The sequence below is a fragment of the Saimiri boliviensis genome, chromosome 1, assembly GCF_048565385.1.
Source record: "Saimiri boliviensis isolate mSaiBol1 chromosome 1, mSaiBol1.pri, whole genome shotgun sequence".
In the NCBI taxonomy this organism is placed as follows: domain Eukaryota; kingdom Metazoa; phylum Chordata; class Mammalia; order Primates; family Cebidae; genus Saimiri; species Saimiri boliviensis.
In genome coordinates, this window is record NC_133449.1 from 218,169,834 (window position 1) to 218,189,040 (window position 19,207).

A 19,207-nucleotide genomic window follows, 5' to 3' on the forward strand; every position below is an offset into this window, starting at 1 on the left:
GCTAAGAATCCCCCAAACTTGATAAAGAACAATAAGACTAGATTCAATAATTTCCAAGGATAAATAAAAAGAAATTTATACCTAGGCTCATCATTGTAAAACTGATGTAAATAACAATAATAAGGCAAATGTTAAAAGCAATCCGAAAAGACAGATTACTTTCAAGGAAAACAATTTGATATACGACTTTTCAAAAGAAACAGTGAATGCCAGAAAACAATGGGATGATATTTCCAAAGAACTCAAAGAAGATAACCTACAGTTTATACACAGGGAGAGCATCCTCCAAGAATGAAGATGAAATAATGACATTTGTTTTTTAAACAAAAGCAGATAGAATTGATCTCTAGCAGACCTACAATAAAGAAAATACTTCTTTGGGCAGAAGGAAAACCATTCCTAATGGAAGATCAACTATTCAAAAAAGAAAGAAGAACAATAAGAAAGGTAAATATGTGGGCACATTTAAATGAATGTTGACTAAATATAAGAATTGTAGTATCTTGTGTAGTTTAAACATTATTGGAAGATAATTCTTATAGGCCTCTCTGCGTGGTTTGTGAGCAGGGACACTGAAAATTTTGTTTTAGACTATTTTTAATGAATGTTTGTACAGCAAGGAGATTTAGGTTAGAGTTAGTGTCTCCCTCCAAAGTAGAGTAAGTTTGTCTGCTCAGGATTTCTTAGTTCTGATGCAAATGCACTATGTGCCCAGTAGGTACCTGGATCACTCGATGTCACCCCAATGGGCCTTTGGGGGTGAGGAGAATTGACACAAATACAAAGCTCACACTTCTTCCTGTGCCATATGTAATAATGTCCTTCATCTTCGACTCAGGGATGTTTTGTCTTCTGCCTGCATCACTGAAACTATGGCAGGCTAACTTGTTAGCTTGCAAATATAGTAAAATCTTATACCTTTCAAAGTTCTTAACAAATATATATGTAGAATTAAAATACACAACATTAGCATGTAAGCATATATATTACATTCAAGTGGGGTTTATTAAAGAAATGTAAGTTGACTTAACTTTTGAAAATTAACCAATGTAATTCACACTTGCAGAATAAAAGAGAAAAATGATTTGATCATCTCAAAAGAAGCAGAAATATCTTTTGATTAATTTTGATATCCACACATGATTTAAATTCAACTTCTAGCAAATTAGAAATAGATAGGTGCCAGGTGCTATCTATCTAATCCCAGCACTTTGGAATGCTGAGGTGGATGGGTTGCTTGATCTCAGGAGTTTGAGACCAGCCTGGGCAACACAGTGAAACCCCATCTCTACCAAAAATACAAAAAATTAGCTGGGCATGGTAGCATGCATCTGTGGTCCCAGCTCCTCAGGAGGCTGAGGTGGGAGGATCACTTGAGCCTGGAAGGTGGAGGTTGCAGTGAGTTGAGATCACACCACTGCACTCCAACCTGGGTGACAGAGGTGACACCATCGAAAGAAAGAAAGAAAGAAAGAAAGAAAGAAAGAAAGAAAGAAACTTTCTTAATTTGCAAAGGGTATCTAAAATGACCCAGAGCAAGCATAATTGTATTTGCACATCAGCAGCAATCATAAAACACAAATTTAAAAATATAAAATTCACAACATCATAAAAATTTAAAATGCCTAGAGCCAATCAAGATGTGCAAAATCTTTATTCATTTATTTATTTATTTTGAGATGGAGTTTCACTCTGTCACCCAGGCTGGAGTGCTGTGGTGTGATCTTGGCTCACTGGAGCCTCTGCCCCTGGGTTCAAGTGATTCTTCTGTCTCAGCCTCCTGAGTAGCTGGGATTACAGGCGCACATCACCATGCCCAGCTAACTTTTGTATTTTTAGGAGAGATGGGGTTTCACCATGTCGTTCAGGCTGGTCTCGAACTCCTGACCTCAAGTGATTCATCTACCTCAGCTTCCCAAAGTGCTGGGATTATAGGCATGAACCACTGTCCCTGGCCCTGTGCAAGACCCTTATGCATAAATATATAAAATGTTATTGAGAGAAGTTTTTATAGGTCTAAATCAACAGAGGGATGTGTCAAGTTCATGAACTGGAACACTCGGCACTATAAAAACATTTTCTCCAAACTGTTTTTTAGATTCCATAAAATCCTAGTCAAAATCCCAAAAGAGCTTGCATGCATGAATGTGTGTACAAGTATAACTAAACAAGTTATGTGTGGTCAGAGGCCACTATCCACTATCCACTCTCTCTCTGGCTTATACAGGGACCACAACTGGAAAGTCATAGCATATCTGTGTAATGGCAAAAAAAATTGTTTGCTCTTATGATTTCATGTGTAATTTATAAGCATGAGATGAACTTAACGTATTGTATAATCTTTTGGAGGTTTAAATGTTGCTATCTCTAAACTTAGTTTATCAGGATTGAATAAACTGATAAAGGCTGTTAAAACTCTTATAGTTGGGGATTTTGTGTAAAATTTAAAAATATTTTGTGTTACAGTCAAGAAAAACACAATATTCTCCTTAAAAAAAAAACCCCAACGTCATTATAGTTAAATATTGCTATGTCTACGAAAGTTTTATATTAATCATATGCTGGCCAGCTGATAGGAAACTGGCCAGTATTTCTGTACAGGAATATCAAGAATAAAATTTCATAAGGCCTTTACTTCTCAATGAACAATAATGGTTTATTATCAATTTAGAATGTGTTTAGGGGAATTTACATATTAGGAATGTTTAATTCAAATGAAACTTTGGTTCTTTCCTTTGAGGTAGAAAATTATCATCATTCTTAATACTATTAACTGTTAATAGTTGGCAGTTGTCTTGTTTATAAACTAGATTCCAGATCTAAATGTCTTATGTTCAATATCCTCAATTATAACCCCCAAAGCTGCCTTAAACAGTTAAAGAAAAATTTTTCACAGATCAAATTCTGAATGCCTTCAGGTAGGATGCAAAAAGGTGTTATATCAATGATGTGCTGGAGCTTCTGTAAACTGATTTATGAGAACCAATTATGAACATGTCTTTCCAGCTCCACATTTAGTAATGTCATATGGATAGTTTGAAATCAGTCATGGTAGGCAGGAGTAATTATACCACAGAAATGGGTGAACACAATAAATCAGGATTGGGTGGTTGTTACTTTACCCTGGAGATCTGTCTGTTAAGCAACACCAGCATACCATTATATAAGGTGAAGAGAAAAAGAAAAGGAAACACGGATGTGGTTTTACTTATAGAAAGGCCATGGAATTTGCAAATGGAGCTCAGAATGACTTGTTAGATTTATAATTGGAAAATATTATTCAAAGTTTCATTTATTTATGTATGTATTTATTTAGAGACAGAGTCTCGTTGTATCCCCCAGGCTGGAGTGCAATGGCACTATCTTGGCTCACTGCAACTTCTGCCTCCTGGGCTCAAGGGATTCTTCTGCCTCAGTCTCTTGAATAGCTGAGATCACAAATGTGCACCACCATGCCCAGCTAAGTTTTGTATTTTTTGCAGAGATGGGGTTTCACCATGATGAGCAGGCTGGTCTTGAACTCGTGACCTCAAGTGATCTGCCCACCTCAGCCTCCCAAAATGCTGGGATGACAGGTGTGAGCCACTGTGCCTGGGAGTGTGATCCTATTTTTGATCAAGCATTTGAAACCTTTATTTTTACAGACTTCTCCAAATTGAATTATCAAATTAAGTCTTTTTAACTTTGAACTAACTTTGAGATGTTCCACAGAGTTCTAGAACTTCTCAAATGATGTATAAAAGAAGTATTAAACTGTGGTAAGCTTATTGATACGTTAAATTACATGAGAAATATTGCAAATAAGAAATATTTAACTTTCTTTGAGTTATATTTGTATAAATATATTATTAATATGTGCTCCAAAATTGTATGAGATTTCTAAAAATATGATGATATCAGTCATAATTTTGATTATTATGTTCCAATGTTGTAATTTCCTTGTCACAGAAATAATCAAATTTCTTTGTCAAGTGAGTTACTATAGACTCTCATCAGGTTTTGAACCATGGTCATTTTATGTCTTGTTGCCCACAGTTAATTGCTTTATTGATACCTTTCTGAAAGCTTTTTGCAACCAACTATAATCCTAAAGCATTGTGTTTTCAAGGAGATTTAAGGAAAGAATGGAGAGAATTCAGACAAGCACAGGTTTCTGATAACTGAGCTGTTATTAGACTGGATAAGAATTTCTGAAACTCTGGAGGAAAAACTGATGGGGTTGGACATTGGTGGCTCACCTGTAATCCCAGCACTTTGGGAGGCCAAGGTGGGTGGATCACTTGAGGTTAGGAGTTCATGACCAGCCTGAATGCACAACAAAGCAAAACCCTGTCTCTAAGGAAAAAGTACAAAAAGTTAGGCTGGTGTGGTAGAGCTGTACTACCAGTTACTTGGAAGATTGAGGCGCAAGAATTGCTTGAACTCAGGAGGCAGAGGTTGCAGTAAGCTGAGATAGTGCCACTGCACTCCAGCCTGGGTGACAGAGAGAGACTTTGTCTCAACAACAACAACAGTAATGACATAAACTTATGGGGTTGTGAAACTGCTAACCAAGATTAAATGGAGCAAAAATTAATTACATGAAATTGAATGAACTGATGAAGAAAACTTATGGGTTTTTATGACTTTTAAAAATTTGAGCCAATGCTGGTTCTTTTCATGTTTTGTCTTTCAAATTTAAGGAATGTTTTTTTCTTTTCAGCTATGTACAGCTTACAGCAATTTGATAAAGTATTCTTTTGTACATAAAAAGGAAATGTTTGCTTTTCTTCTCTGCTTGATCTCCCCAAAATTCAGAAACTATTGGTGAGTATTCTTATTTTTATGTCAAATATGAGTATTTACGTAAGTTCAATAAGAATTTAATTGTATCCTTCAATAAGATACAGTTGAAATATTGAATATATTATTAAGGTTTTGACTGGATTGTCATATTTGAAAATGTGCATAGAATGTCTGGCTTCAGGAGTTCCCAACCCATCAGAGGGTGACTAAAAAGTTGTCACTTCCTGGCAGGCCAGAGAACCTCAAGATATTAGATACTGTAGGCAAAGTCTAGTATCTGCCTTGGTTTGACTTCCTAGCATCAGAGGTTTTTTAAAGTCCAATTTGAGTTTCCTTCTTAAAATTTACAGCAACGCAAATGTAAAATGAGTGAGCTTTTGTGTCTATTCTTGCTGAACCTATGTAAATATCAGGCCAAGTTTGAAGCTAAAGTTATTTTACTAACAAATTGGTCTTACCATGATTATCTTTGACAAAAATGGGGGTGACTGTAGAGAGAAAAATATTTTCCAGAACAACAAGCACAGTACATCTGTTATTTGATTGGAGCCCTGTTTATTGCTTTTAAGTTTTTATGATCTATCTGTAGACAGGATTCTGAATTCTTTCTAGTTTTCTCTAATATCTGGGTATGACTCTTCAACAAAGAATCAGAACTGCTCTGTTCCTGAAGCCCTATAGCCAAAGTTGGACAACTTAATATACATTTCAAGAGACAGGTCTCATGCTTGATGTTTGTGCCACAAAGATAGTTTGTCAGAATGTCTGATGCCACGACTGAAGATATTCAAACTGCAAACTAGGATTAGTCACTGACTTCATGCTGTGGGTAGCTTTGCACAAAACCAGAGGAACAAGACTCCATATCATAGTAAGACTCTTACCCTTCTTATTTTTCTTTAATAATTTTTTTCTTTTATATTTTGTAGAGATGAGGCCTCATCATGTTGCCCAGCCTGGTCTAAATGCATGGGATCAGACAACTCTTACTCTTTGTAATTTTTCATTGTTTATGCCTATCTCTTTCACTTGACAGGATAATGCTGTAGTTAGAATTTCCATCAGTAGTTTTTTGTAACTTGATAAACCATGAGATCTGTCATGTCAAATCCATTTTTTTTTTTAAAGAAGTGGGGTTTTGCTATGTTGCCCAGGCTGGAGTGCAGTGGCTACTCACAGGCATAATCATGGCACATTGCAACCTTGAACTTCTGGGCTCAAGCAATCCTTCCACCTCCATCCTGACTAGCTGGGAATTTAGGGACACACCGCAATGCCTGGCTCAAACCAAAACCTTTACAGGACTTAAGATATCTTTTAGTGTACCTAACAGGTAATATTAGCAACATTCCTAACACAATGTTTGTTCAAATTGTACTAGTGGCCTCTTTTATAGAGTTAGTACTCTCTGCTTTAATTTGATGTTTTCCTGTGTTGCTAGATGATAGAATTGCTACCTACAATTTACTGAACAGGGAGGAATCTGCACAGTTGATGACGCTTCTTATTGCACATAGATAAATACATAGGGCATTGTGAAGACACAGCTGCAAAAAGTTAATGCAAAGGCTACTTGGTTAAAATGGGTAGATTCCTCATCTGATTCATTATTTGATCTATTCAATTTTAAATGGTTCAATTCATCAAGACTCTGGCTTAAGAGCATACTCCAAACTCTTGGTAATATCTTCCTAATAGTCATACTAATAGTCTCCCTGGTGCATTATTTCTTCTCAAAAAGTTTTAACTGTTTGCACACAGCTCTCTGTTGAGTATCAGATGATTTTTCTTCAGCTCAAAGAAATACATTATCATGAGAACACTGTAACCTAACAATGACGTGTTGAGACAGGAATGATGGTAACTTAAGAGTAGTATTAACAGCTTTAGTTTTGACTTTTTTAAAAATTTTTAATTTTTCTTTTTTGGAGACAGAGTCTTGCTCTTGTTGCCCAGGCTGGAGTACAGTGATGCAGTCTCAGCTCACTGTAGCCTCCACCTCTCAGGTTCAAGTGAGTCTCCTGCCTCAGCCTCCCCAGTAGCTGGGATTACAGGTACCTGCCACCACGACTGGCTAATTTCTTGTATTTTTGGTAGAGATGGGGTTTCATCATGTCAGCCAGGCTGGTCTTGAACTCCTGACCTCAAGTGATCCACCGTCCACATCGGCCTCCCAAAGTGCTGGGATTACAGGTGTGAGCCACCACACCTGGTCAATGCCTTCAGTTTTGATCACACTCTTACGTGGGTGAGAACCTCATTAAAAGAAGGGAACTGTTCAAAAATTATAGGAGGCCATTAACTCCTGTACTAGGCCCCAGCAGACTAGATTAATAACCCCAAATGGAGCCATCCATGCTCACTAAACTAAAACTGAGTTATTATCTGGTCTTCCAAGAAATCAGGAGGGACAGATAGCTTGATTTTTCTAATAAGCCTGTTGCAATCTTCAATTGGCATGATAATGAAGTTCTCCTTGTTTTAATCCTTACATTAAAGTGTGATCGAAAAGTAAACTGGTGTTAACCAATCAGTTATCTCTCTACTATTCTGTCTCCCTGTCCTTGTCTTAACAAGGAAAGTAACTTTGAAATGATCAATCTCTTTTCGTTCTATATATCTGCCTTCTTCAGCCCTTTTTCTGTCTATAAAGCCAAACTTCTCAGCCCAATTCATTGGACACTTCTTCTGTTTCATGGGATGAAGTGTTGCCTGATTCTAGAATCACAACAAAGTCATTTGAAATCTTTAAACTGAATTTGTTGTAATTTTATCTTCCGACACTACCTATTACTCTGTTCCTAGGCACACAGATCTCATGAAAATTGTCTGTATGTGATTACCAATTTTCTTATTGCTGTGTCTGGCATATAGATATTGTCTCTACCTAGTAGTTTTGGTGTTTGTTTCTTTACCCATATAGAAACAAACTTTACCCTTCAGAAAGTCTATTTCCAGTATGTCCTTCATTTCCCTTCTTCATTGATCTTCCTATAGCCTTTACTTGCTCTATGAGAGGAATGTAGACCCTGGAGCTTACAAAGGAAATAGAAATGTACAAATAGTATTTCCAATACAAGAGTCCCTGTGACCTTTAAGAAGAGTCCAAGCTCAATTGGCTGAAAAGTTTTCTGTGGGAAAAGCATTTTCCCAAGGTCAAAAGAGTTCAAAGAACACAGCAAACTTTGTGGAGCATGCCAATTAATTCTGTAAAAGTTGTTTTTGTGTGTGCGCAAAGGCAGGGCTTGGCTGGTCATTCTGATCTCCAGATGGTCACAGGATGCAGCCAGTAATGACCATGGAACATCCTGAAGCCGATTATTAGTTTAATCAAGCAACATATTCTCATTTGTTTGCTTGTAAGAGAAAATTTGACAAAATTTCTGACAATGTTCTCTGCCATCCCTACTGCTACCTCACACTAAGTGAAACACTGTTTTCTGGCTGGATTATTGTAATGACTTCCTAGCTAGTCACCACTTTAACAATCTTGCTTTTCTGAAATCTATTTACACTGTAGCTGGAGAGGTCATTTTAAAACCTAAATTGGATTTTGTCACGCCCAGCTTTAGAAATGTCCTTGGCTTCCCACGGTAGTTATAATAGCATGCAGAAAGCTTTACTATGGCCTGCAAGGCCCTGCGTGACCGGGACCCCACCTCCCTGCTCCATTTGTTTCTTCCACCGTCCCTCAAGTTTCTGACAATCTTAGCTGGTTTTACGCCACTGTTCCTTTGGCCCAATACCCCAGCCACAGAGCTTCTTGTGGTCCCTCAAAAGCTCAAACTCCTTCTTATCATAGAACTTTTCCCAGTGCTCTTCTTTCTCCCTAAAACTTGCTCTCCTTCATTATTCGTTGCTACACAGCCTGTTTGAGGTATCTCTTTTTTTTTTTTTTTTTTTTTTTTTTTTTTTTTTTTTTTTTTTTTTTTTTTGAGACGGAGTTTCGCTCTTGTTACCCGGGCTGGAGTGCAATGGCGCAATCTCAACTCACGGCAACCTCCGCCTCCTGGGTTCAGGCAATTTCCTGCCTCAGCCTCCTGAGTAGCTGGGATTACAGGCATGCACCACCATGCCCAGCTGATTTTTTTGTATTTTTAGTAGAGACGGGGTTTCACCATGTTGACTAGGATGGTCTCGATCTCTTGACCTCGTGATCCACCCGCCTCGGCCTCCCAAAGTGCTGGGATTACAGGCTTGAGCCACCACGCCTGGCCGGGGTATCTCTTTAAGGGTGTTAGCAGGCAGGCAGCAGTCGTCACTTTTACTGGGCCAGGCTCCATCAAGAAGGTGATTCTCAAGCTTGAAGTTGAGGAAGCATTTATAGGCAGACAAATGGGACCACAGTGTAATCTCAGCAGAGGGAACAGAGTAGATTAAAATATGGAAGGCAAGAAGCCACTGGGATAAAAGTAGTGATAACATTTGTTAAAACAAAGAAAACAGACTGAGGAGAAAGTTTTGAGAGAAAGATGAACTCTGCTTAGAACCTGTTGAGTTTGATTTATCTGGGACTTCAAGATGGAGAGACTAGCAGGCAATTGGATATGTGGGGAAGGACATGGGTTAGTTATCTAAAAGGTACGGAAGGACATGTAGATCTAAAAGTTAACAGCACAATTTCTCAGGGGAAAAAAATAGAGTAATAAGAAAAGAAATACCAACATTTAAAAAGCAGGCACCAGTAATGAAGACAAGAAATGGTTAGAAAAGTTGTTATCTCTGAAAGTGAGGAGAGGGAGAGTTTCAAGTTGTCTATAGCAAAAACACAGATAATTTAATGTGAGAACTAAAAGGACCTTAAGACATTTGGCAACACAAAAGTCTTGGATGAGCTTTCCCAGGGAAATGTGGGAAACTGAGGTGTAAGGAAAGTAGCTGGAGATTGAAGAGAAACTGGAATATCAGGAAATGTAGCTAGAGATTGAAGACCATTCTTTTGTGGAGTTTGGCTGTGAAAGAAGAGAGGGGCAGAGGAACAGATAGGTTCCTGTGAACCACCATGAAGTGGGTACAGATTTGAGTTAGTGTTTAATTTCTATTTTTTAGATTAGATGAGGCTAATGGTTTTATAGGCAGAAGGAAGGTAAGATTGAAATATAATATTTGAGAAAACAATTTATGAAACAAAACATTGCGAGAGAGAATAGGGAATCTGCTTTTAAAACCAAGAAGAACTTAGGAGAGGAACAAACTCTGAGATGGGTAGAAAAGAGAAAAGAGTCATGGCCTTGTATACAGCTGATAACTGCAATTTTTCTCTGTAAGGTAGGAACAAGGCCACGACTAAGAGGCTAGGCAATGTGGAAAGCAGCTACCTCATCTCAGCAACGTAGCTGAGATATCTGTTGGTACAAAATCATAGAGCTTTTACCTGTCAAGGGTTCATAGCTATGAGGACTGGACTTACATATAAAGTAAAAGATTCAAGGCTATGACATTTCTGCAGATGTGTGCACGTGGTCTGATCTGGTCTCTCCTAGCCCAGTAGTAGGGATGCAAGGCCAGAGGAGAAGATTTGAAGGTCAAGGATGTGAAAGTAGCTGCAATAGCGGGTGAGATCCTCTCTGAGTGTAAATGTCAGACCCTCACAGTGACTGACTCTTAGGCCTGGATACCACGTTTTTCTTTTCAGTAGAGTGGTTTAGGAATCAGTTACAATTCTAGGCACTATCTGATAATGCTTGTCTGTACCTCATAGTTGAGCTAATAAACATTGTCAAATAACTGTTTAAGCTTTAGTGGATTGAGACATTTAGGGAAGGTAATACATATAATTGTCTATTACCATAGTAAAAGGCCATGCTGCACCTATACTTCTCACTGAGGAATAACAACTAAAACATGTGTTTTAAAAATATGTATCAATGCACTTAGCATATGTTTGTCAGGTATATTTGATTTATTTTTTTTTATTTTATTTTTTTTTTTTTGAGTTTAAATGCATTTTATTTTTAGAGAACCTACATGACATGTTTTTCTTAGAAACAATGCCTCCACTCCAAATAAATCACGGTCAAAATACATGAAGAGCTCAAGGTGACATCAGTCCCATTTGTCTTAAGTCCTGGTGTGTGGATGACAAGCAGAAGCCAGTTACGATGGTAGGTGATAGATCCAAAGTAATTGCCAAATTTGTTAACATTTTTCCATTTCTAAACCATCCTTAAAGAAAATCATATATGGGGTCACACCATCTTCACGGTAGTCCAATAGAGCAACCATGCTGTCTGGATTCATGTTTTCACCAATAAAGAACTGGTAGTTTTTGAAATTAGCAAGGATGTGCTTGATTTGTTCTGCAGCCCCTGTCATAAAAGGTTTTACTCTTTCTGGTCTCTGTTCTTCAAGTTTGCCTTTGATTGATTTCATGTAATCTTTGATATACTTCTTGTAGGCTTCTTTTGTGAAACTTGTTTCCTGCAGGTGATGGTTCATGACAATATCGACACCAGTGTACTGCTCAAAGTGGCCATGCTGTTGTTGTTAGGACCACAGAGGGTCAAGTTTACTAAATTTATTATTTATTTATTATTTTATTATAAATTTACTAAAGTACAGAAACGTTTAGCTCAGGTTTTCTTCCTTTCTAGTTGCTAGTCTTAATAAGACTGTCAGCCTAAATGATCACAGGTACATGCCATTTTCATTGTATTTTTTAAACTACAGCTTCATTATCAGTAGCAAAAATTCTTAGAGGCCCTGGTTTAAAGCTATAAATATATAAAGAAATTGTTCAAGGCAGATATATTTGAACATCTATTTTTATAGCCCATTGAAAAGAATTTTGTAGGTGTTTTCATCGTAAGTAGTAAGGCAAGGTCTTTCTCTTTTTCATAAAGCCATGTTATCTATTATTCTGCCATGTTATATTTTAAGCACAGTGTCTAACTTAAAATGCTACTGACTTTTCCTAGAAAGTCTTTATTGTTCTGATTAATTTGTACTTTTAAAACCTTTGCCTGCTGTTTCAGGGGAAAGGTTTTTTGAATCACGGATGAATAATGTCTGAAAGACCATAATTTCCCACAGGAATGTGTCTGTAATAGAGCTGGCACACAAGAGAGGAGGTTCTTGTCCTCAGGGAGTTTATCTTCCAGTGGGGAAAGATATGTAAAAAAAGTAAAATGATAAATAAATAATTTTAAGTTGGGATAGCATTTGTACAGTAGTCCCCCCTTATCCACAGGGAATGAGTTCCAAGACCCAGTGGGTGCCTGAAACTGTGCACAGTAGTGGACCCTATATACACTGGTATGGTATGGCTGTATCCCCAACCAAATATCATCTTGAATTGTAGCTCCCACAATCCCCATGTGTTGTGGGAGGAACCAGGTGGAGATAATTGAATCATGGAGGTTCGACACCATCCTGTTCTAGTGATAGTGAGTTAGTTCTCACAAGATCTGATGGTTTTATTATTTATTTATTTATTTATTTTTAGATGGAGTCTCACTCTATTGACTAGGCTGAAGGGCAGTGGCATGATCTCAGTTCCCTGCAACCTCTGCCTCCTGGGTTCAAGCAATTCTTGCCTGGCTAATTTTTGTAGTTTTAGTAGAGAGGTGGTTTCACCATGTTGGCCAGGCTAATCTCAAACTCCTGATCTCAGGTGATTTGCCTACCTCAGCATCCCAAAGTGCTGCAATTACAGGTGTGAGCCACAGTGCCCAGCTATGAGATCTGATGGTTTTTATAAGGGTTCCCCCCTTTGCTGGGCATTCATTCTTCTCCTTCCTGCTGCCATGTTAGGAAGGAAATGTTTACTTCCCCTCCTGCCATAATTGTAAATTTCCTGAGGCCTCCCCAGTCCTGGGTAACTGTGTGTCAATCCATTTTTATAATTTACTGTCTTGTGTCTGTCCTTATAGCAGCCTGCGAACAAACTAATATAGTAAATTTATATTGCAGAGTAGGGTGCTGCTATAAAGATATCTGAAAATGTGGAGGCAACTTTGGAACTGGGTAGCAGGCAGAGGTTGGAGCAGTTTGGAGGGCTCAGAAGACAGGAAAATGTGGGAAAGTTTGGAACTTCAGAGACTTGTTGAATGTCCTTGACCGTATGCTCACAGTGATATGGACAATGAAGTCCAGGCTCAGGTGGTCACAGATGGAGATGGGGAACTTGTTGGGAATTGGATAAAAGTTACTGTTGTTATGCAGAGACTGGAGGCATTTTGCCCCTGCCCTAGAGATCTATGGAACTTTGAACTTGAGAGAGATGACTTAAGGCAGGCGTCCCCAAACTTGTTACACAGGGGGCCAGTTCACTGTCCCTCAGACCGTTGGAGGGCCACCACATACTGTACTCCTCTCACTGACCACCAATGAAAGAGGTGCCCCTTCCTGAAGTGCGGTGGGGGGCCAGATAAATGCCCTCAGGGGGCCGCATGCGGCCCACGGGCCGTAGTTTGGGGACGCCTGATTTAAAGTATCTGGCAGAAGAAATTTTTAAGTGGCAAAGCATTCAAGAAGAAGCAGAGCATAAAAGTTCAGAAAATTTGCAGCCTGACAATGCAACAGAAAAGAAAAACTTATTTCCTGGGGAGAAATTCAAGCTCAGAGCATAAATTTGCATAAGTAATTAGGAGCTGAATGTTAATGGCCAACACACTGGGGAAAGTGTCTCCAAAGCAAGTCAGAGAACTTCACCGCAGGCCCTCCTAACACAGGCCCAGAGGCCTAGCAGGAAAAATGGCTTTGTGGGCCTGGCCCAGTGCCCCCCTGGTGTCTACAGCCTGGGGACTTGGTGCCCTGTGTACTGGCCACTCCAGTCATGGCTAAAAGAGGACAAAGTACAGCTCAGGTCATGGCTTCAGAGGGTGTAAGCCCCAAGCCTTGGCAGCTTCCACGTGGTGTTGAGCCTGCAGGTGCACAGAAGTCAAGAATTGAGGTTTGGGAACCTCCACCTGAATTTCAGAGGATGTATGGAAACACCTGGATATCCAGGTGGAATTTTGCTCAGGGGCAGGATCCTCACAGAGAACCTCTGCTAGGGCAGTGGGAAAAGGAAATGTGGGGTCAGAGTCCTCACACCAAGTCCCCACTGGGGCACTGCCTAGTGGAGCTGTGAGAAAAGGGCCACTGTCCTCCAGACCCCAGAATGGTAGATCCGATGACAGGACAGCTTGCAGAGTGCACCTGGATAAACTGCAGGCACTCAACACCAGCCTATGAAAGCAGCTGGGCGTGGGGCTGTACCCTGCAGAGCCACAGAGGCAGAGCTGCCAAAACCATGGGAGTCCACCTCTTGCATCAGTGTGACCTGGATGTGAGATGTGGAGTCAAAGGAGATCATTTTGGAAGTTTAAAGTTTAATTATTGCCCTATTGGGTTTTGGACTTAGATGGGGTCTGTAGCCCCTATGTTTTGGCCAATTTCTCCTATTTGGAATGGGTGTATTTACCCAATGCCTATACCCTCATTGTATCTAGGAAGTAACTTACTTTTGATTTTACAGGCTCATAGGTAGAAGGGACTTGTTTCAGATGAGACTTGGGACTTGGACTTTTGGGCTAATGCTGGAATGAGTTAGGACTTTGGGGGACTGTTAGAAGGGCATGATTGTGTTTTGAATTGTGAAGACATGAAATTTGGGAGGGCCCAGGGGTGGAATGATATGGTTTAGCTGTGTTCACACCCAAATCTCATCTCGAACATAGTTCCCATAATCCCCATGTGTTGTAGAAAGGACCAGGTAGAGATAGTTAAACCATGGGCATACTTTCTCTCATCTTGTTTTCATGACAGTGAGTTAGTTCTCACCAGATCTGATGGTTTTATAAGGGTCTCCCTCCTTTGCTAGGCACTCATTCTTCTCCTTCCTGCTGCCATGCGAAGAAGGACATGTTTGCTTCCCCTGCTGCCATGATTGTAAGTTTCCTGAGGCCTCCCAAGCCATGTGGAACTGTTAGTCAATTAAACTTCTTTTCTTTATAAATTACCCAGTCTTGTGAATGTCCTTGTAGCAGTTTTAGACTGGACTACTACATACGCTGTTTTTTTCTATAAAGGATCAATCAGGTAGCATATATAGTGTGAATGTATCAGACAAAGGGATGATTCATGTCCAGGGCAGGACAGAGCAGGATGGTGCAAGATTTCATCATGCTACTCAGAATGGTGTGTAATTTAAAACTGACTAGTTGTCTATTTCTAGAATTTCCACTTAATATTTTTGGATCACTATTGACTACATATAACTAAAACTGGGAAGCAAAACCTTGGATAAGGGGGGACTACTGTATTTGCTTTTTCTTCCCTATATGTTTCTGTCAGCCTTACCATTTATAGAATTATTAAATGTATTCTCCATCAAGAAGTACCATACAGTATAGCTTCTAATTGATAAACTTAAAAATAAGAAAATAGATTAATGTTGATGGGCTTACTGACTGTATCATGTATCTCCTGATCCAGTAGCAGTCTGCCTGACACAATTTTGAGATGGGACACCAAATATTCAACTATGATGCTAGCCAGAAGATAATATGTTGTGAAGTTGGGGTGCTAGCATATGAAATATGGTATGTGCTCTGAAGCTGTGACAATTTTATGGCACTGATGATTACACGGCCTGAATGCATGAATTTGGTAATTAAGGGGCAGAACTGGAGTGACAGTTCTCACAAAATCACATAGTGGCTGAATCATAAAAATTTGGCATCCCAATCCAGTCCCCTTGGGCTCTGCTTGTTTAGGGGATCTTAGTAGCCAAGGAAGGGTTGCTTCCACAGGGTACCAGGTAAACACTGGCTTAATTGCAATGGAAGCTGAGTTTGCCACTTTTCCATTTCCAATTCTAAAATCACAGGGTGAAAAGTCAAAAAGAGGATTATGATATGACAGAAATTATGATTCTAGCTATAATGGGGAAACAGTGTTGCTATTAAACAATAGGTTCAGAAGGGTATTGGTGGAAATCCAGCAATCCTCTGGGGTGCTTCTTAATACTGGCCATGCCCAGCATCAAAAGTTAAAGGAAATCCACAGCAACCCAATATGGAAAGAATGGTCAAGGGCAGCTTTCTCAGGATCAAGATGGGTAAATCCTTGGCTGAGGGCAAAAGAAACTTAAAATTGATAATAGATGAGTTGAGTAATCAGTGCAAATACAGCACCAGGACAAACTACAGAAATGAGACTGCAACATCTACCCATATTTTCTTTCATATATGTATGTATAAATCTGAACAGTTTTTCCATTTTTCTTTCATTTTATCTCTGTTCTATTATTTATGTATTAATAGTGGCTTTTACAAATTAGTCCATAGTTTATAGAATATTGAGACAATACCATGGTACAATTCCAGAAGAGCTGGACATCTTCTAGAAAGCCTGAATTTCGATCTGGATAAAACTTCAACTGGTTCTTTTTGTATGAGGAAGAATAGTTACTTTGGGTTAAGTAGTAACTTTTTTTTTTTCTTAAAAATTTTTTTTTAATTATTTTTATTTTTTGAGACCGAGTCTCACTCTGTCACCAGTCTGGAGTGTAGTGGCACGATCTCAGCTCACTGCAACCTCTGCCTCCCAAGTTCAAATGATTCTCTTGCCTCAGCCTCCCGAGTAGCTGGGACTACAGGCACATGCCACCACACTCAACTAATTTTTTTGTATTTTTAGTAGAGATGGGGTTTCACCATGTTGGCCAGGTTGGTCTCCATCACTTGACCTCGTGATCCACTCACCTCGGCCTCCCAAAGTGCTGGGATTACAGGCATGAGCACCGTGCCTGGTCTTTTCTTAGAACTTTAGGCATGGGGAGAAGCTTGTAAGTTGGTGTTGAGATGCCAAAAGTTTAGCTAATAGTGGACATTCGTGATTCAGTTTGTCTGTATAACAACCAAGTCCCATTCTATACCATATTTGAGAATTCCCACTTAATGAATGAATCTTGGTGTGAGGCAAAAAGAGTCTATCCCTAAGGAGGCTAAGACTGTCAGACATTTGGCAGCTTCCTTTGAAGACAGTATACTGTCATGAGACTTCGGTTCAGAACTGGACTTTAACTAAGGGTAGTGATGGAAGAAACCAAGAACAGGGGTCTTTTTTCTTATGACTATGGCAAAGACAGCTATTAATATTACTTCCTTGTTAAAAAAAAAAAGGCTAAAATTTAGTGTGAAACTTTTTGATTTTATCCTGAAATTAGGCTCTCCAGCCCTGCCAATGAGTCTACAAATTATTCACTATTCTTTTACCAATTTCCTTTTCTGCTTAACTCTAGCTAGAGTTGCTAGAAACCATGAACATCAACTACCATAGCATTTGTTGAGGCATCTCCCAATATTTTACCACTGCTATGAATTCCTTTTAAAAAATTATTTTTAAATAACCCTTTTTAAAATATTTATTTTTAAAAATCAGCCATAGACCTCATACTTTAAAATATTTTAATACTAAGTAAAATGCATTCATTAACATCACCACTTCCAGGAGCTCCAGGTTGAGGATCACCAGCATAAGATAAACCAAGTACATATTATGCAGTGACATCTCATTAATTCGAATGAAATGGGAAGGACTGTCTATATCAATGTGAAATACTTACTTTTGAAACGATGAGGCTTTATTTTTTCCAATTACTTATAGCAAGTAACTTATAGCAAGTAATGTTTTGATGTGCCATCAAAACATTACAAGAAATACTAGAAATCTACTAGAAATAATCAGAGATCTGCCAAGCTAGATATATAGAGTACATGTTAATATAATCAAGTTTCATTTTGTTGGACTGGACCTGTATGATTCGGAATTCTTTCTGTTTCAAATAATTTTTAAAAACTAAATTCAAACTGGCTTAAAAATAAAAGGAAACAGAACTTAAAAATCTAGGGTTAATCTGGCTTCAGACATTGTTAGATGTGTGGGCTAAAAACAAAGAACCAGGACTCAGTCTATCTCTCTCCACTGCTTGGCTATGCTTTCGTCTATATTGGTTTCCTCCTCAGGCAAGCCCTCCCCCGCTTGCTAGCAAGATAATTGCCAGAAGTTCTGGGCCTACATCCTACCCCTTCAGCAACCTGTGAAGAAAAAGATTCCTTTTTCCCAACAGTTTCCTTGAAAGTCTTAGGACTGCTTCAAATTTTCCGAGCATGGACCACGTGCCCTTTCTTGGCCAAGGAGATAAAAGCCACTAAATGGCTATATAAGGATCACATGCCCACTTCTGGAAACTGAGGGTGATTTTAGCTCTACTACGCCTCATAGAAATGGGGGAGAGGTGGTTCAACAAAGAACAATGGGAGCTATTACCAGAACAAGGAGGAATAAGATGCTGACCAGGTGAAAAGACCCATTTCACGAGAGAACCTTAAATTACCAGCGCCACCTGGTGCATCAAAACCCCTCTGTAGCTGGGCGCAGTAGTTCACATCTGTAATCTCAGCACTTTGGGACGTTGAGGCAGGAGGATCGCTTGAGCCCAGGAGTTTGAGACCAGCCTGGGGAACATACGGAGACCAACCTCTATCACTGCCACAAACACATCTCTACAAAAGATTTAAAAATTAGCCAGGCATGGTAGTGCATGCCTGTGGTCCCAGCTACTTGCGAGGCTGAGGTTGGAGGATTGGTTGGGCCTGGGTGGCTGAGGCTGCAGAGAGCTGTGACTGTGCTACTGCACTCCAGCCTGGGTGACAGAGTGAGACTGTCTCAAAAACAAACAAACAAACAAAATTCCTCTGTAACACTGCTAACAGCTATGGAGCTTCTTCTTGTATACTTCCTGTATTGACATATTTTCTATCCTATCCGGCAACTTACTCTGTTGACAATAAGTGTTACAGTTCTTCCTTATATGGAATTAAATTTGTTTCCTTGGATTTTAGAAACATCTATTTGTCTATGCTATGCTCTGGAGTTCAGCATGTGCCCATTCCCACTTAAAAATGACACTACAGTATTCGAGGTCGGAGTTCATACAAATCATGTACACCATTTCTCAAATGATATGTTTCCTCCAGAACCGTTATTATCTTGGACACTTTTCCCTAAGACATTTTCTTGTTCATTTATGTTGCCATAAAATATACTTTTATAAAATAACATATTTGGAAGACAAATAAAACGAGGAAATGGGAGTACACTAGGAAATACAGAAATCATTTTGTTAACTGTGACCATCTTTCTGAGTGCAGCCTGATATGGTTAGAAGAGCAATCCTTGGATTTGGAAGTAAATAAAATGCATTATCCTGCCTTCCTTTTCTTTTTTGTCTTGACTAGAGTGATTGTAGTCTGGTCTCAAATTACCCGTTTTGGGCTAGTGTAATTATTATGGTACCCCCCCCTTCACTTTCAAAACTTTATTTTGGTCATACTAATCTTGAACCACTGTCTGTATACATTGTCCATTGTTTGAAATAAATCATACCACAAGTTTTGGCTATGTGCCAGAGGTAGCAAAACCTACAACCTAT

The 19,207-nt window shown here is 39.1% G+C and overlaps 1 long non-coding RNA gene across 2 annotated transcripts in view; it reads left to right on the forward strand.

Annotated features, from left to right (window-relative positions):
* Nucleotides 1-365: 365 nt before the first annotated feature.
* Nucleotides 366-19,207, forward strand: part of LOC141583462 (uncharacterized) — a 35,413-nt gene continuing 16,571 nt past the window's right edge. For both annotated transcript variants that reach the window (XR_012516076.1, XR_012516078.1), the window contains exons 1-2: nucleotides 366-447; nucleotides 4,703-4,806. This is a non-coding gene — a long non-coding RNA (uncharacterized LOC141583462). The remainder of the gene's footprint in view (nucleotides 448-4,702; nucleotides 4,807-19,207) is intronic.